This window comes from Cibotium barometz, chromosome 13 (genome assembly GCF_041138505.1).
Source record: "Cibotium barometz isolate CiBa-2024 chromosome 13, ASM4113850v1, whole genome shotgun sequence".
Lineage (NCBI taxonomy): Eukaryota > Viridiplantae > Streptophyta > Polypodiopsida > Cyatheales > Cibotiaceae > Cibotium > Cibotium barometz.
The window spans coordinates 12,632,488-12,647,107 of record NC_141058.1 but is presented as its reverse complement, the minus strand read 5'-3'; the positions used below and the strand labels follow the sequence as shown (position 1 = coordinate 12,647,107).

The window sequence follows — 14,620 nt, the reverse complement described above, 5'->3', positions numbered from 1 at the left end:
AAAACATCAATGGAATAGAGGAAATAAAAAAGGAGGATGGATATGAAAGGAGGACATGATGGAGGAAGTGGAACCTAAGTAAAATAGATGGCAAGTAGGTGACCAGCTAGAGGAAAAGAGGGATCCACAAAATGATCATGGAGGGTGGCCTCAAGGGGTGAAACATTAGGTAGAGGATAGGTGGAGAGAGTTGGTTTGCAAAGAAAGAAAGAAAGAGGGGTTAATCCTATCCAAAGTGAACTTATGCCTTATGACACACTTGTGGATGGCACCTCCATAGAGAGCCTCATAAGATGACTCTTTTTCTTGAATAACAATTGCAATTAAATATTTTTTTTCATTATTTTATTATTGCAATTAAATATTTTCTTTTATGACACACATGTGGGTTTCACCTCCACAGAGAGCCTCATAAGATGACTCACTTCCTTGAATAACGATTGTAATTAAATATTTTCTTTCACACACACATTCATGACTATATGCATGCAGGCAAGTATTCCTATATTCTAACCTTGTGCAAGCAATAGGTCAAGGTGTGGTTGCTACTACCCATGGAACCTACTGGATGCCTATTTTTTCTTTGGAAGGGCTTTTCTTTATGAAAAGATTGGAAAGGCATATAACTAAATTTCCCAAAACCTTGCCCTTGTTTTGAAGGGCAAATCGAGGAAGAGGGGTGACAGCGTGACAGGCATCGATGGCTGGCACCGGTGGTCCGGCGGGACACAAGCTGCCTTTGGAAAGCTGCCACATGTGACATGACGAAAGGCGATAGGCTGCTGGCCTGTTTGGGATATGGATGCCTTAAATAGCCATACTGCGAACGGTTCACTTTCGCGTTTTCGATATTCAAGAGTGACGGGTCACGGAATCTGTGCCCGTGATCTCTGACTCTGTGCGCGTGAATCGTGATCTCCGTTCCTTCACCGTTGCAGCTGCCAGTGCCAGTGCCAGGCTGCCAGCTACCCAAAAACACACAGTGCGCGCGCGAGCGAACACACACACGCAGAAACCAGAGAACAAGCAAAAGACAACGCGGTGGGCTAGAGTTCTGGTGAGGGCAGAAGTCTTTTGTTTCAACCTTTAAGGTCTAAGTGTTTAACGACTTGCAAACTCTGCAGACATCGCAATGCTTGCAAGTTGCTTGTAGCTAGCTGGTGGCTTTGCGGATCAGTTTTCTTTCGTCCTCCATCTTCAGAAATCTCGCGCCGGTCCCCAGGTAGGAGCTCTACGCTGTCCTTACATTGCGTGTGCTTAAACGTTTAATTTCGCTGTTCCGTCTTCCGATGAATCCGTGGACATTCTTTCTTTACCGAGCTGAAGTTGTAAGTGACCACTACTTTCGAACAGAAAAAAATTGCAACCGACCAGCCCTTCTAGTAGCAAAACGAGATGTATTATGATTCACAACTTACAGGAGACGTTTCTCTCATCCCATGAGATCTGAAGAGGGATTTTCACGCATTCCAGGCGCTGTTATAGGTCGTTGTAGCCAGAGATGCTATAGGAATTGTTGAACTTCCTTAAGTGTGTTGTTCACGGAGCTCGGCCCTCGAGCATCTGCGGCCGAAACAACAGAGATGTGCCCTCCTTATTAGAGTGCTTATCTTCACCCTCGGATTGCCGCATTGTCCAAGTCCCAAAACAGTAAGTCCCAAGGCCGTCTACTATCCTTTCAAATGTTTCTGCGAGTAGTAGGTCAGATAAGATTTTTCCCCGAAATTCCAAAAACTTTCAACCTCAAATTCCGGTAGGTTTTTTCCTAAATTTTAAAGGTTTTTTTTAGCAGAATTATAACTAAAATCCCTTAAAATTTGTAGGTTTTTGTGAATTGTTATTTAAAATTTTGAAGGTTATTTTTCAAAATTTGCCATTCACGTGACACTAAACCTCGGTTTTTCATGAACATTGAGTAGGTCCGCTTTAATCTAGAGCCCAAAACATGGTGGAAAGGTCTTCAAAATTTTAAAGTAATAGTTATATTCTAGTGAGTATGAAAAAAAAAAAGCTCATTCAAAATTATGGTTTTTTTGTCAAGCCATGGTGAAAAAAATCCACGTAAGGTGCAGTAAAAATATCCTACACTCTTGAAGTGAGACACTTTGTCAAAGGTAGCATGTATTTTGGGATCTATAACCAACAAAATTGGTAGGCCCTGTTCATACATGCACTAATGAAAAGACATTATGAGTGTAATGTTCAAAGCCCTTATCTTAAGAATTAAGATTCCATCCATATTCGTCTGAAAATTGGCAATTAGTACAAGTTCTCGTAAAAAGAAACTTTTATTTGGCTTAACTTAAGGAAAACCTACTATTGAGTGTAGGATTGTACCCTAGAGTCGCATGGGATTTCCACCCATAGATACTAGAGTGGAATTATTGAGATGGCATTTAATCCATGGAAGGGGGACTTGAGTTGCATGTACATTGTAGATACTAAAAATATTTTACTCTTTCATTGTAGAGCATGACTAGACACTTGAAAACAAAGTTTCACTACAAGAAAAGACATGCGTAGTTGTGCGCAGAGCCATGCAAGAACAAAAGAAATATAAAAACAAAAAATTGTGACATCGCTACACATGCAGCTACGGGTGTAGCTATAGTGGCAAGCTCATAGACTCATTTATAGCCTCTGTGTAACCAACGGTCGCATTGTAGACTGCAACAAGGCTTGAATGGGGGAAATGTTTCTGTCCCATTGTTTTTTTCCAAACACTAAGTACATAGAAGCATAAAATAATGAGGATGTCCTAAAGAGTGTATGGAAAGTGAGGATATTAATAGTACCCAAAGTTGCCAAATGACAAGTTACAAAGTAGGAGAGAACAATGTCAGCACTACTAATCACTATCTTCATTTTCTCTCTTCTCTCACGCATTTTGGTTGTTGTCAACCCTTGCAACTTCATCCTTAACGCTCACATTTCTCTTGTTTTGAGGTTGGATATTTCCATTACTTTTCGATTGCATATGGCCACAGTTTGTAATAACATGATACTAAAACTCAACAAACTAACATAAGTGATATATAGTTTAAAAATAAATAAGGCTAAGGACTTGCTTACCATTCTTGTCAAGTAGGGCCTCATAATTAATAATCTATCTTTCTTCTTGCATCCTTCCAAGGAGAGTTTCCAGACCTCACTAATGTAAAATTATATTTATCTTACGTAAGTGGCGGTCCTCCTCAGCTTCAAGCTACATGCATTCATTTAAACAAACATAAACTTTAAGTTGTTATAAGATAATTTTTTTTCTTAGAAGATAAAATAGAGTTTGAGGTAATTTCCTTACAAAGACCGTAGGGATATCTACCCCTCCTTATTTGTAACATCTCGCTATAGGTTGTTTTCCATCTATGTCTTATGTATAAACATAAGGGCGATGTTGGAGAGATAAGAACTTCTTTATTACTTTTTTCCCAGATAATAAAAGTGGATAAAGTAGTGGAGATCAATTTATGTATGCATAAAGCTATGCATACTCTATGTATGCATCACAAAGCTACATATACTCTATGTACACATAAATAGAGCATACATAGCTTTACATTTTCAATGAAGAGTGGGGATTCCCTAAAGACTCTTTACATCAACACAAACAAACACACAGAAAAGAATTTAGTTTAGCTTTAATTTAATAAAGTTAGCTCTCTTTACATATAGCTCATGAGAGCTCATGCATATCCTGTGCATGGTTATGCAAGAGAGGTCATACATAACTCATATAAATAAGATCTTATGCATAGCTTTCTTTATGCACAAAAGAGCTTATAAGTGCTCTCTTTTATGCCTAGCTCTTAAGAACATAGCTCATACAAATAAGAGAGTTCATACTTCAAATCATGGGAGTTTGAAGCTCAACATAGACAACTCACATGGTGACGATAGATAGGAGGTATTATTCTCAAGCTCAATCTTGCTACAATGTGGCTTCTGTTGAGATTTGTGGTGCCAATGAGCACAGGGTAAGGGAAAGGCATTGAGTAGAGGACCAAAATTACAAGCATTCAGCCATGTCACCCTTGTACATTATCCCACATGAGCACATATGTAAGAGGTGGTGTACCTCCCTCGTATAAAAGGGGTCATTTTCAAGCAATGAATATAAGCTTCTCTCAAGTCTTTCTATGATTACAAGTTTCTAGGTTGGAACCTAACTGAACGTGAGTCAAGCTGGATTAGTTCAGTTTGTTTATAATTAGGCTTCATCCTCCATAAGTTTAGATTAAGTTAATCAATGTAGTTAAGGTCACCATTTTTTTTAAGCTTTCATATCTAGAATTAGGGTATCATGAATTTCATAAACTTCCTCTTCTACAAGATGACGATTAAGTATCCAAGTTCCCTACGGGCAAGAGAAATTTAACTACATTCTAGTTGGGTAGTCTTGTGCTAGTGAGTGGTGTATTTGACCTTTCCATTAGTGCCACTCCTATGAGCATCGTTGCTATGCTTATGTGCTTGATTGGATTCGTATGTTAGATTTATTTCTCTTGCCACATGATGGAATATCCATGTGTGAGCATGCTTTCATGAAAAACAAGCATTGAAAATTTTTTTTATAGTTGGATTTGGTGTTTTTTTCTCATTCTTGTGTTAGGATTGACAAGTCTAATTTAGGTAAATCATAGGAGCTTTCTTTGCATTCTTTTAAGATTTATTAGCCTTGTTTAGGAAAATCATAGAAGATTTCTATGTCGATGCAAGGTTGGATGTCAGGGAGGTCCTTGTAGGTCCATGTAACGTAGGTCCATGTAAAAACTTCTCAGTGTTGGGAGAAGAAAGCATTGACGTACTTTAACGTGGTTGCATCCTCCCACACCCATTCTACCGAGATTGGTCCAAGATCCTCCTTTATGGCGAAATTGAGTTCCTTAACCTCATCTTGATACATGGTTGGAGAGAGGAACGAACCTTTCTATAGCCTCATCAAGAGAAAGGGGGTCATGGGATGGCCATGTCTTAGGAGAAAAATCTCTAGTAAGCTCTTCCAGATATGCTAAGGGAAATCCTCTTACTGGCAAAGCTTCTCTTTGACCTTGTAATGTGCTACTCGACTCTTTCTCTCACTATGGGGAGGATGGTGGGGAGTAGTGTGTGTCATGACTCCACTTGACCTACTACCTCTTCAAGCCCACTGGTCGAGTATGACAGTGACAATTGAACTTGTGCTTTTTGAAGCTGATAGCTTCTACTAGTTATTCTGTGGGGATGAGGGAGAGGGGAGTCCAATGTGCTTAGATATGAGGTTGAGGTCTAGTTCACCATGAGAGTTTCTATTGAGTCCACCAAATACACCAGGTTTTCTCCATCATCAATCTTTACTTGACTGGGGTGCTCAGTGATCTCCACCATGTTGCATTCCGTACCAGTGAAGGAATCTAACCAATTCCATAGGTGTCAGGCATCTTCTCCTTTGAGACCAATGAGTCCCATGCATCATGTAAAGAAACATCACTCCATTCTCTACCTAAAATAAGTCCTTTTCTAGGCTAAAACTGTGTCAAGAAGAGAAACTCCACCATATCCTTCACATTAGGAGACCTTTGAATATCTTTTGGGCCTTGCAAGGATTCTAAATTTTTAGGGATTAAGATTAATTTTGTGCTTCCGTAAGAAGACAAGGTTAATTAAGACGGCTACTTGGAGCCTATAATTTGAGCTTTCTAGCCCATAACTCCCCTACAAAAATAGGGTCTAATGTTGTCATTCTCGTAAGAAGACAAGGTTAATTAAGACGGCTACTTGGAGTCTATAATTTGTGCTTTTTAGTCCATAACTCCCCTACAAAAATAGGGTCTAATGTTGTCATTCTCTCTCCGCTTCTCTTTCTAGCAAGCTCATAACTAAGGAGGGGTCCAAAATGGATATTTTCTCTCTCCATTTTGCAAGTTTTATACTTTGAAATTGATCCCATACCCATATATATATATATAAAACATTCAATTTTAAATCTTGATTTCTCCCTAAAACCTACTCTATCTCATCATTGAATGCCTTCACCTTTTTCTCCTTCATTTAATGCCTCCACTTCCCCACCAAATCAACCAAATCAGAGATCTTTTTTTGCTTTCCACATCATCAATCTCGCTAGTGCAGATTGGAGGTTGTTGGGGAGAGGGAGGTAGATGTGGGTATGAGGAGACTCAAATGTGTGCACGCGCGCATGATAGAGATAGAGAAGGCTGCAAATCTGAGCACAATAGAGAGAAGGAAGGGAGAGAGAGAGAGAGAGAGAGGGTTGCACAATAGAGAGATGGGTTGAACATCTACTCATAGTATAGAGAGAGAGAGAGAGAGAGAGAGAGAGAGAGAGAGAGAAGGTTTCACAATAGAGAGAGAATGAGCTATGGAGATTTGAGGTTTGGGGTGAAGAGGATGATGTTGGAGAGAATAATATTGTGTAGGGAGAGAAATCTGAGATGAAAAAAGAAGTTTTTTGATATAATATGGTTTGGGTTGGGTTTTGAGAGGAAAAAATGCACTTTTGAATTTGTTTTTGAAAAATTCTATTTTTAAAGGGTTTTTTGACCCACGAGATTGATGGAGCTGAAATTGGTGGAGCCCTCTACTTTTTAGAAGCTACCCCTCGCTTTATGGAACTCTCCTACTTTTTACACTCCACCTCCCTAATTTATGAAGGCCTTTCCCTACTTTTTGAACCCCACAAATGTAGTAATGAGGGAGACAAGCCTAGTTGCCCCCTACTTTTGGAGGAGACCAAATGTGCACACTCCTCTCTTCCTATCGGTCCATTGCTAATGAAGGTCATTAGCAAAAAGGACCCAAAAGATTTCCAAAGGTTTCCTAATGATCTATCCCCTTTTTTAATTACAATAGCATGCAATTGTCTCCCATTACCCAAGCTAATCTCATTCAGTCTTTTAATTAGAGCCTTCCAATCATCATTCTGAAGGGGCCCTTGGTCTGTCAGAGGTCCAACACCATAAAAGACATAAAAAAGAAGCTCACCTCACCAATGACGATGGGTACACATTCTTACCAAACCGAAGAGACACGAATTCTCTCAAATGAGCCACTTTTATGGCAAACAAAGCAAGATTGTATACGTAGACCCAAAGTTTCATAATGGCTTTGAGCATGATGTTCATTCTAGAGTCACCATCTAGTAGGACCCCACAAATTTGGATGCTAATTATTGTTTCTGTCACTCTCGGTCTCTAGCAAGATTCTCGACTATTGGGGCTATGGAGCACACTCTCTCTAATGGCTCGTCTCACCCACCACCACTAAGAGAAGCTCGCATGACAACATGCCCACCACTTAAGTTGAGCTGCCAACCTAAGGTTGGTGCGAAGTAGACCACTGATGCAAAATCCCTTGGAGTGTCTCGATAGCTTGTGGGCTTAGGCTATATGATTGAGAAAGAGTTAAACCAACCTTCTTACCGGCCATCATTGACTCCCATCTTGGGGTGTGAACATCCACCATGGAAGAGGAAGTTCCATAAGCTTCAAGGGTGGGATCGAGTGTTGGACTCCATTGGCAGGGTATGAATACAATATATATATAGGATTTCTCTAGTACTGAATGGTTGATTGGATCCAGAATGATCAAGGTGTGGAAGGGAATATATGTTCTCCCCCTTGAGACCGACAATCTGTATACATGGGATTTTTAAAAGTGTAAGCAAGGAGACGACCCCACTCATAAAGAACACTGACTTTTATAGTGATCACTCCTACCACGAAACTGGAACAACTAAGTGGTCTAGGTGATAAAGGGTTACTTTGGGGATTTTGATAATTGTTATAGTTATTCCTTGGTAGCCAAACCTCTATATGTCAATTTAAGGAGCGTGGTATGTTGTAACTCGTAATTGAGGAGCTTGGTAATCTGGTATAGTTATAGTTATAGTTATTCCTTGTTATAGTTATTCCTTGGTAGCCTAACCTCTATATGTGGGGTGGATTTAGAGGAGGTTGAGGCAGAGTGGTAGCAGAGAGCATAGAAGAAACTCCAAGAGCTTGGTATAGGCGATGACAATTTAAGGAGCGTGGTATGTTTTGTAACTCGTAATTGAGGAGCTTGGTAATCTGGCTCTTTGAGGTGATGTGGTGTATGCGACTTCTAGGTTGGTCACTTGGGGGTAAGTGGGTTTTAAGGAATTGGGGTGGTTGTCACATACACTACATTGCACCTGATGGGTAGGGGCCAAGAAAAAAGTTAAAGTCATCACTTAAGGAGAGGGCTATTGAGGTACCCCATATTGGGAGGGTATCGGCCTTGGTGCATATTGGTCTACTTATGTGGAAGAGAATATGAGGCAAGGGGGCCGATGGGGAACTGGCAGTGATGGGTGTAGTGGCAGCTAGGAATTCTTTGGCAAACTCAATACAAGGTGAATGTTGGATTAACGTGATCTCCTTCAAGTAGTGGAATTCTTTGTCCTCATGGCCTTCATCGTCTAACAAAAGGAATAATGTCCCTTAGAAGGCTAATCACATGGAAGATGGCCCTGGGAATGACAGAAAACATCGTGCTCCTGATTTGGTATCCTTTGATCATGCTTCAAAAATCAATATCCTTCCTAAGTGGTGCCACCACTATGCTATTATCTTGTTGGGGTGTTTTTTTGTCTTTGATCTCCTACTTGAGACTTGCTTGCTTTTTTGGGGATCAAGAAGTATATTTTGAGGCCACAGTAGATGCAAAAAGAGCCAAAAATGGCACTAGGGATGGAATTGGCAACAATGATGGCACGAAGGATGAAGTATACACTAGCATTAAGAGGAGAGGAGGTGATTACGTGCTTCTCTCATTACACATGAAATCTGTAGTTGACTTGACTTATCCTAGAACTCTTAAAGGGTCTCTGGTCTCTCTTAACTTTAGAGAGTTTTGAGCGGGGAGAGCCCAAAGGACCCATTACCATAGCATGTAATCTCCATGAGCTTGGGGAAGCCGACCCACCAAAACCTTTGCCCAAGTGATGAGTTGTCCTCAACCTGCACAGTAATTTAAGCTAATGTATTATTAAATCATAATAATTTCCTAGACTACAGGTGGCCAAGAAGAACTATTTCCAAAGGGTTTCCCAATCGAAGAAGTGATTTACGACAAATTGGTCATATCATTAATCGGCTCCTCCCTCAAAAATTGTGGAAAGGAGAACCAATGGGGTATCATCCATGGTGTTGAGCCCTCGAGAGTTGCACATGGTGAGGATCCTCATGTGATCTTTTGCATCCTCAATGATAGCAGCTTTGAAGTAACTTTATTTGTATTTGGGTAAGAACAATGCTAAGGATTCCACACCTTGAGGAGCACCCATAGTTGGGGAAGTAAGGCAGGTGTGGTGAAGAGTAAGAAAATGGATAAGGGAAGAGTAAGAAAATGGATAAGGTTACTAGAACAAGGTCTACGACTTTGCGTGATTGGGGTTAGCAAGGGTGAAGAACCCCCAGAATATCTGGCCTAAAGGTGGCCAGGAATTGTTACCAAAGGGTTACCTGATTGAGGAAGTGATTTATCGCAAACTAGCTATACCATCGATCATCTCCATCCTCAAGAGTTGTGCGGAGATGAGAACCAACCATGTATCATGAGCCCATGGGAGTTGCACATCGTGAGAGGAATCGCCCTATGCAATCTTTTGCATTCACAATGATAGAACCTTTTAAGACTGAAAACTTCACTTGCATTCGGCCCTTGATGAGGAGCACCCATAGTTTGGAAAGTAAGGGAGGTTTGGGAAGAGTAAGAAAACGGGGAAGGTTTCTATGACTTGTCTTGAGTGGGGTTAGTGAGGGTGAAGAACCACCAAAAGCTTTAGTTTTCAAGGGGCATACACTACTACCAGCAACGAGGTAGAATGTCCTTGAACTTAGTGGGTGTCCCACCATTATCGCCAAAATCTTAGCTAATTGTAGATTAACTATTGGGATTGTTCACCTTAGTGGGTTAAACTCTAGGAAGTATACTTGTCAGAGGAATGATCTATAGCTTGGATTCATTGAGCCTTATTTCTATCCTCTCTCCTTACTCTTCTTCTCTAGCCCTTCTTCTCTAGCCTCTCTTATTACCCTAGCTACTACAGAGGATTCTCATATGCCCTATTTATTCCATGCACTTGTGCCACTTATCTTCTCACTCCACTTAACTATGTGAAATGCAAGAATACCAAGACACATCATAGATAAACACATAATAAAAAAACAATTACATTACTCAACCCCACAATGGCTCCTCACAGTCTTACAAAAGCATAATGTAACATGCTACTCACACACACATTCAACTTTTGGTGCCTTTCTCTCTTAGGTCACCTCAAAGTGTGCACTCTTATCATCATTAAGCAGGGGGAGAATCATATCTCCATCATGGAGAAGGGGGATGAAGATCTAATGCTTTCCATTTGTATATTCCATCACACTGATATATTCACACTTGCATATTCATAACACCTTTCACATTAGTCCTTTACGACCATTTAGAGGTACGCTTTGGGTACTTCTAGTTTATGGTGATTCGCCTTCACTAAAACAAGACTAGAGCCTAAAGTAATTTTAGACCATGAGCATACAACAACACAAAGCGGTCATGTTTATCATAAAAAATTAGCAAAGTATAAAGTTCATATCGTTGAAGAAGCTTAATGGTTCCATGATCATGCCCTCGTTGTCCATCCCTTTAATTGCATCTTATAGGAATATACTCATCTATGATACTTTGAGATTTTTTCATGACATCCGAGGAAAGTTGGTTCTCAATTTGGATGCGTTTTATAAGGATTAATTCATGGAATTTATACTCATGTTTTTATTTATTATGAATTTTCATAGATAGGTTTAGATTGGGATATCTCAATCAAAATCCAAGTGATCGTAGCCTACTTTGAGATGACTCTCTATATGCATGACAATATTGGTTGTATTATTTTATTTATTTTGATTTTATGTGGATATTTATGTTAGTAGTTTAATTAATTAATTGGTATATTTTATGTAAATATAGTTTCCTGGCTCAAATAATAAAGTTGAGTTGGTGGGGTCAGGTAAATTTTGAGACGCTTGACTTTGGACGTCAATAATTTTATATTTTATCATGATGAGGAATGCACATCGTTTTATTCCATTTTGGGTAGCGTCGTCTATATTGTTCTATGGGAGTAGATAGTTATTTACATTGGACATGCATAAACATTTTTATAGATTTTTTATTTTTGGTAAAACGATTGTTAATATGGTTATTTTTCAGTTTTAGAAGAAGAGCTTGTATATAAAGTAAAGAGAGCTTCTTTTCTCTCTTAAATCTCTTAAAAGTTTGAAGTCATAAAAAAGGGATTGCTAAACTCGCGAAACTCAGGATACAGAAGGCATTGTGAGACTTGTGTGACAGGATCCTTAATTACGAATACTTTCGATTCATGTTACACTGGTTGAGCCTCATCCGATACAATTCGTCTTTCAATCATAACCTTGAGTCGTAACTGCTTGGTAACACACAATCTACCATGAATCAACAAAATGCCATCCTTGAGAGTATAATAATCGTGCCACTGACCCTCAAACACTTGATCATAGATCCTGTCAAAGTCCTCATCCCGTGTATACTTCTCTTTCATCTCATCAAGCTCATGATGATAAGCAAGTGAAACTGTTGAGATGTGGCATGCAGGGGATCGATCGAAGTAATCACAATCTTAGGCTACAATGAAAATCTATAAATAGATCTGTGATGTGGTCCTAGATGAGAATCCTTCTTGGGATGATAGGGATAGACTGAATGCTGATGATGGGGATTGTTCTCTGCTCCAATGCTGAGGTCCACCACTTGAATGATGGCTTTCCTCTATGTAGGAGGGTAGGGAGATGAACTATGTGCTGAATATGTTATCCTATATTGTTAATCTTCTTCTCGCCTGCTCCCTAGATAGGAAACGCTGAAGAGAGGTGAGTATGATTAAATGATTATGTTGAAATGATGCGATGGATTATATATGTTGTAAATGATGCTGGTCGGGCATATAAATTATTGTCGGCCAGGTGTTGATGCTCACAACTGCGAAACCCTAATCTGCATAGCATCTTCGCGTTTTCTTTTTCTATCTCATTTGCCCAACCCTAATCTTACTACTATAGCTTCACAATTGATATGGCTGCACCGCGAAGAAGACCAAAAGATGAGATTGAGGAGATCTCACTGTACAATAAGAGAGACGATGATGGTGCTTGGATGAGAGGCATTTCACAAGGGTGGTTGGGTTTTCCTGCAGCCTACTGCTATTGGTCCACACGAGTGACAGTGTTGGGACAGTGAAGGAAGACGATCTCTATATTGTACCTGGGGACCTCTACATGCTTGTAGAGAAGGATAAGGAGATCAATGACGGTGTTATTTTCATGTGTATAAGGTATTACATTTTTCACATATGTATATTTTCTTATATGTTTATGTTCTCATATGTTAATATTTTCTCATATTTTGTTCATTCCTTCCGATAAACTCTTGTAGGATACTTATAAAGGAAATGCTACCAAATCAAGTCAACAAAATATTTATTTGTGATCCCTTAGTGTCACTTGCATTGATTGATATGAAGAAGAAAACTTTTGAGCTGGCATCCTATTTCAGGCCGCCAATATGAGAAATAAGAACATTTGTTTTGTTGTTTTGCCATATGTAGAGAGTTTTATCTCTAACTCATGATTCCTTTGTGTTTCGCAAATATTTGTCATACGATATTTGCTTTCTTATATCTTTTTCTTTTTTCCAGTGGGCACTGGAGTGCTTGTGTCATTAATATTAGGACTGCTATTTTCATGAATAGTGTAGCTGGCATGCATGGGCAAATTAAGTTGTAAGTTCTTAATAACTTGAATATTGAGCTTTATTCTCTATTTTTTCTTATATTCGAATTGTAAAATTAGTTCTCCTTGATAACTTGAATATTGAGCTTTATTATTTATTTTTCCTTATTGTTATATGCACATTATGTGTGCATATACTAGGAGGCTAACCCACATTAGGCTTGTGAGCATGGGAGCATGGGAACAAGCTCTAGTGGAGCATGGGTTAGGACTAACCTTAAGGATTAAGGTTAGGGTGAGGCATCCAAGGGTCACACATAGGAAATGGAGAGTCAAGAGTTACTTGAGGGCCCTCCTATATAATAGGGGCATGGGACACACTCAAGGGAGGCTTGAGGCTTGGAGGCCAAGGCTATGTTATCTTGAGGCTTAGGCTATAGTCTCTTGATGTTAGCTTAAGACTAGGTTATGTTGTGCTCTTTTGTGTGTGTAGAGAGAGGATCATATCTACTCACCTACCATTTCATACTATAGCTACATGCTATTGCATTGGAGTTATACCTCTTGATGGTATGGGACATCAAGATAAAGGTATGATATATTTCATGTGTGCATCCCTTGGGCTCGGGGGTGGTTGGGTGGATGAGTTTATGCCTGATCTATGCATGTTTATACATCACAATTATCTAGAGAGATCTTAGGGTTTTAACAGTGATATCAGAGCAATCTCTAGTTAATTGTTGTTATTTTTTCTTTCTTATTGTAATTTTTTGAAGTAAATTTTAATATTTACTAAATAAAAAATTTTATTTTGTTTATTTGTGTTGATGATTTGCACGTGGATCGTCAATATGGCGATTGGAACGCGTGTTACTACTATTCAATGGATGAATTGACGTGCGGAAAAACTTCGGGAGTTTAATGTTATTTTTTTTATTTTTTGTGGTTTAAAATAAGCATTAATGAAAAATTTTATAAAAATACCACATATTTTATTGTGGATATTTTTTGTAGAATGAATTCTCTAAATTTTTAGATTTTTTTTAAAAAAAAATTCTTAATTTTTTAAAAAATTTTGAGCATTTTTATGGTTAAAAATATATTTTTTATACATTTTTGCGAGTTTTAACACTTAACACTTATATTCAAATTTGGTTTTTAATAGGACATGTAAGAGAGCTATTGTTGCAGCTATTGAAGATGATTATCCAAATTATAAAAAGAAGGCAGAGTGATGAATATCCAAACTATAAAAAGAAGGCAAAGTATAAGTTTTTGAATCAGCCAGTGGCTTTACAAAAAGATTCTACTTCATGTGGATGACATGTTATTACCAATGTCTGAAAATATCTTTTATCTAAATATATCGAGATTGATAGCATGTAAGTTAAATTAAAACCCACTATTTTTGTAGTAAATGTTTACTTAGTTTTTGAACTTATTTTCTATAGTTCTTGGTTCTTAAATCTGAGAAGTTTTTTTTAATTTGACAGACTCTTGGATCTCACCAGTTTTGGATGTGGAGTGTTCGTGCAAGAGCTATCAATCTAATTTTGCATAATTCAATTACTCTAAATGATCCAGATTCTCCACCACTCCGAAGACAAGCCTCTCTCTCTAAGAAGAAGAAGAAAATGCCTATACATTCATCTTTAACGCATTTTATGTTTAAGCAAGGAACTATACAAAAAGAAACCAAGGGTGCTTCTCAACAAGACACACATAAAAAAACCAAAGGTACTAAAACAGGAAATACCTCAAAGAAAAGTGGTCCTCAAGTAGGTGCCAAGAAGAGTGTTGGCAAGAAAGCTAAGAAGGAACTCAAGTTCAAGTTTACA

The 14,620-nt window shown here is 38.7% G+C and overlaps 1 long non-coding RNA gene across 1 annotated transcript; it reads left to right on the top strand.

Moving 5' to 3' along the window:
• Positions 1-964: 964 nt before the first annotated feature.
• On the top strand, positions 965-14,158 carry LOC147632383 (uncharacterized). The gene is made up of 3 exons (XR_015267164.1): positions 965-1,057; positions 1,125-1,222; positions 13,948-14,158. It is a non-coding gene; the product is annotated as an uncharacterized LOC147632383 (long non-coding RNA).
• Positions 14,159-14,620: the final 462 nt, after the last annotated feature.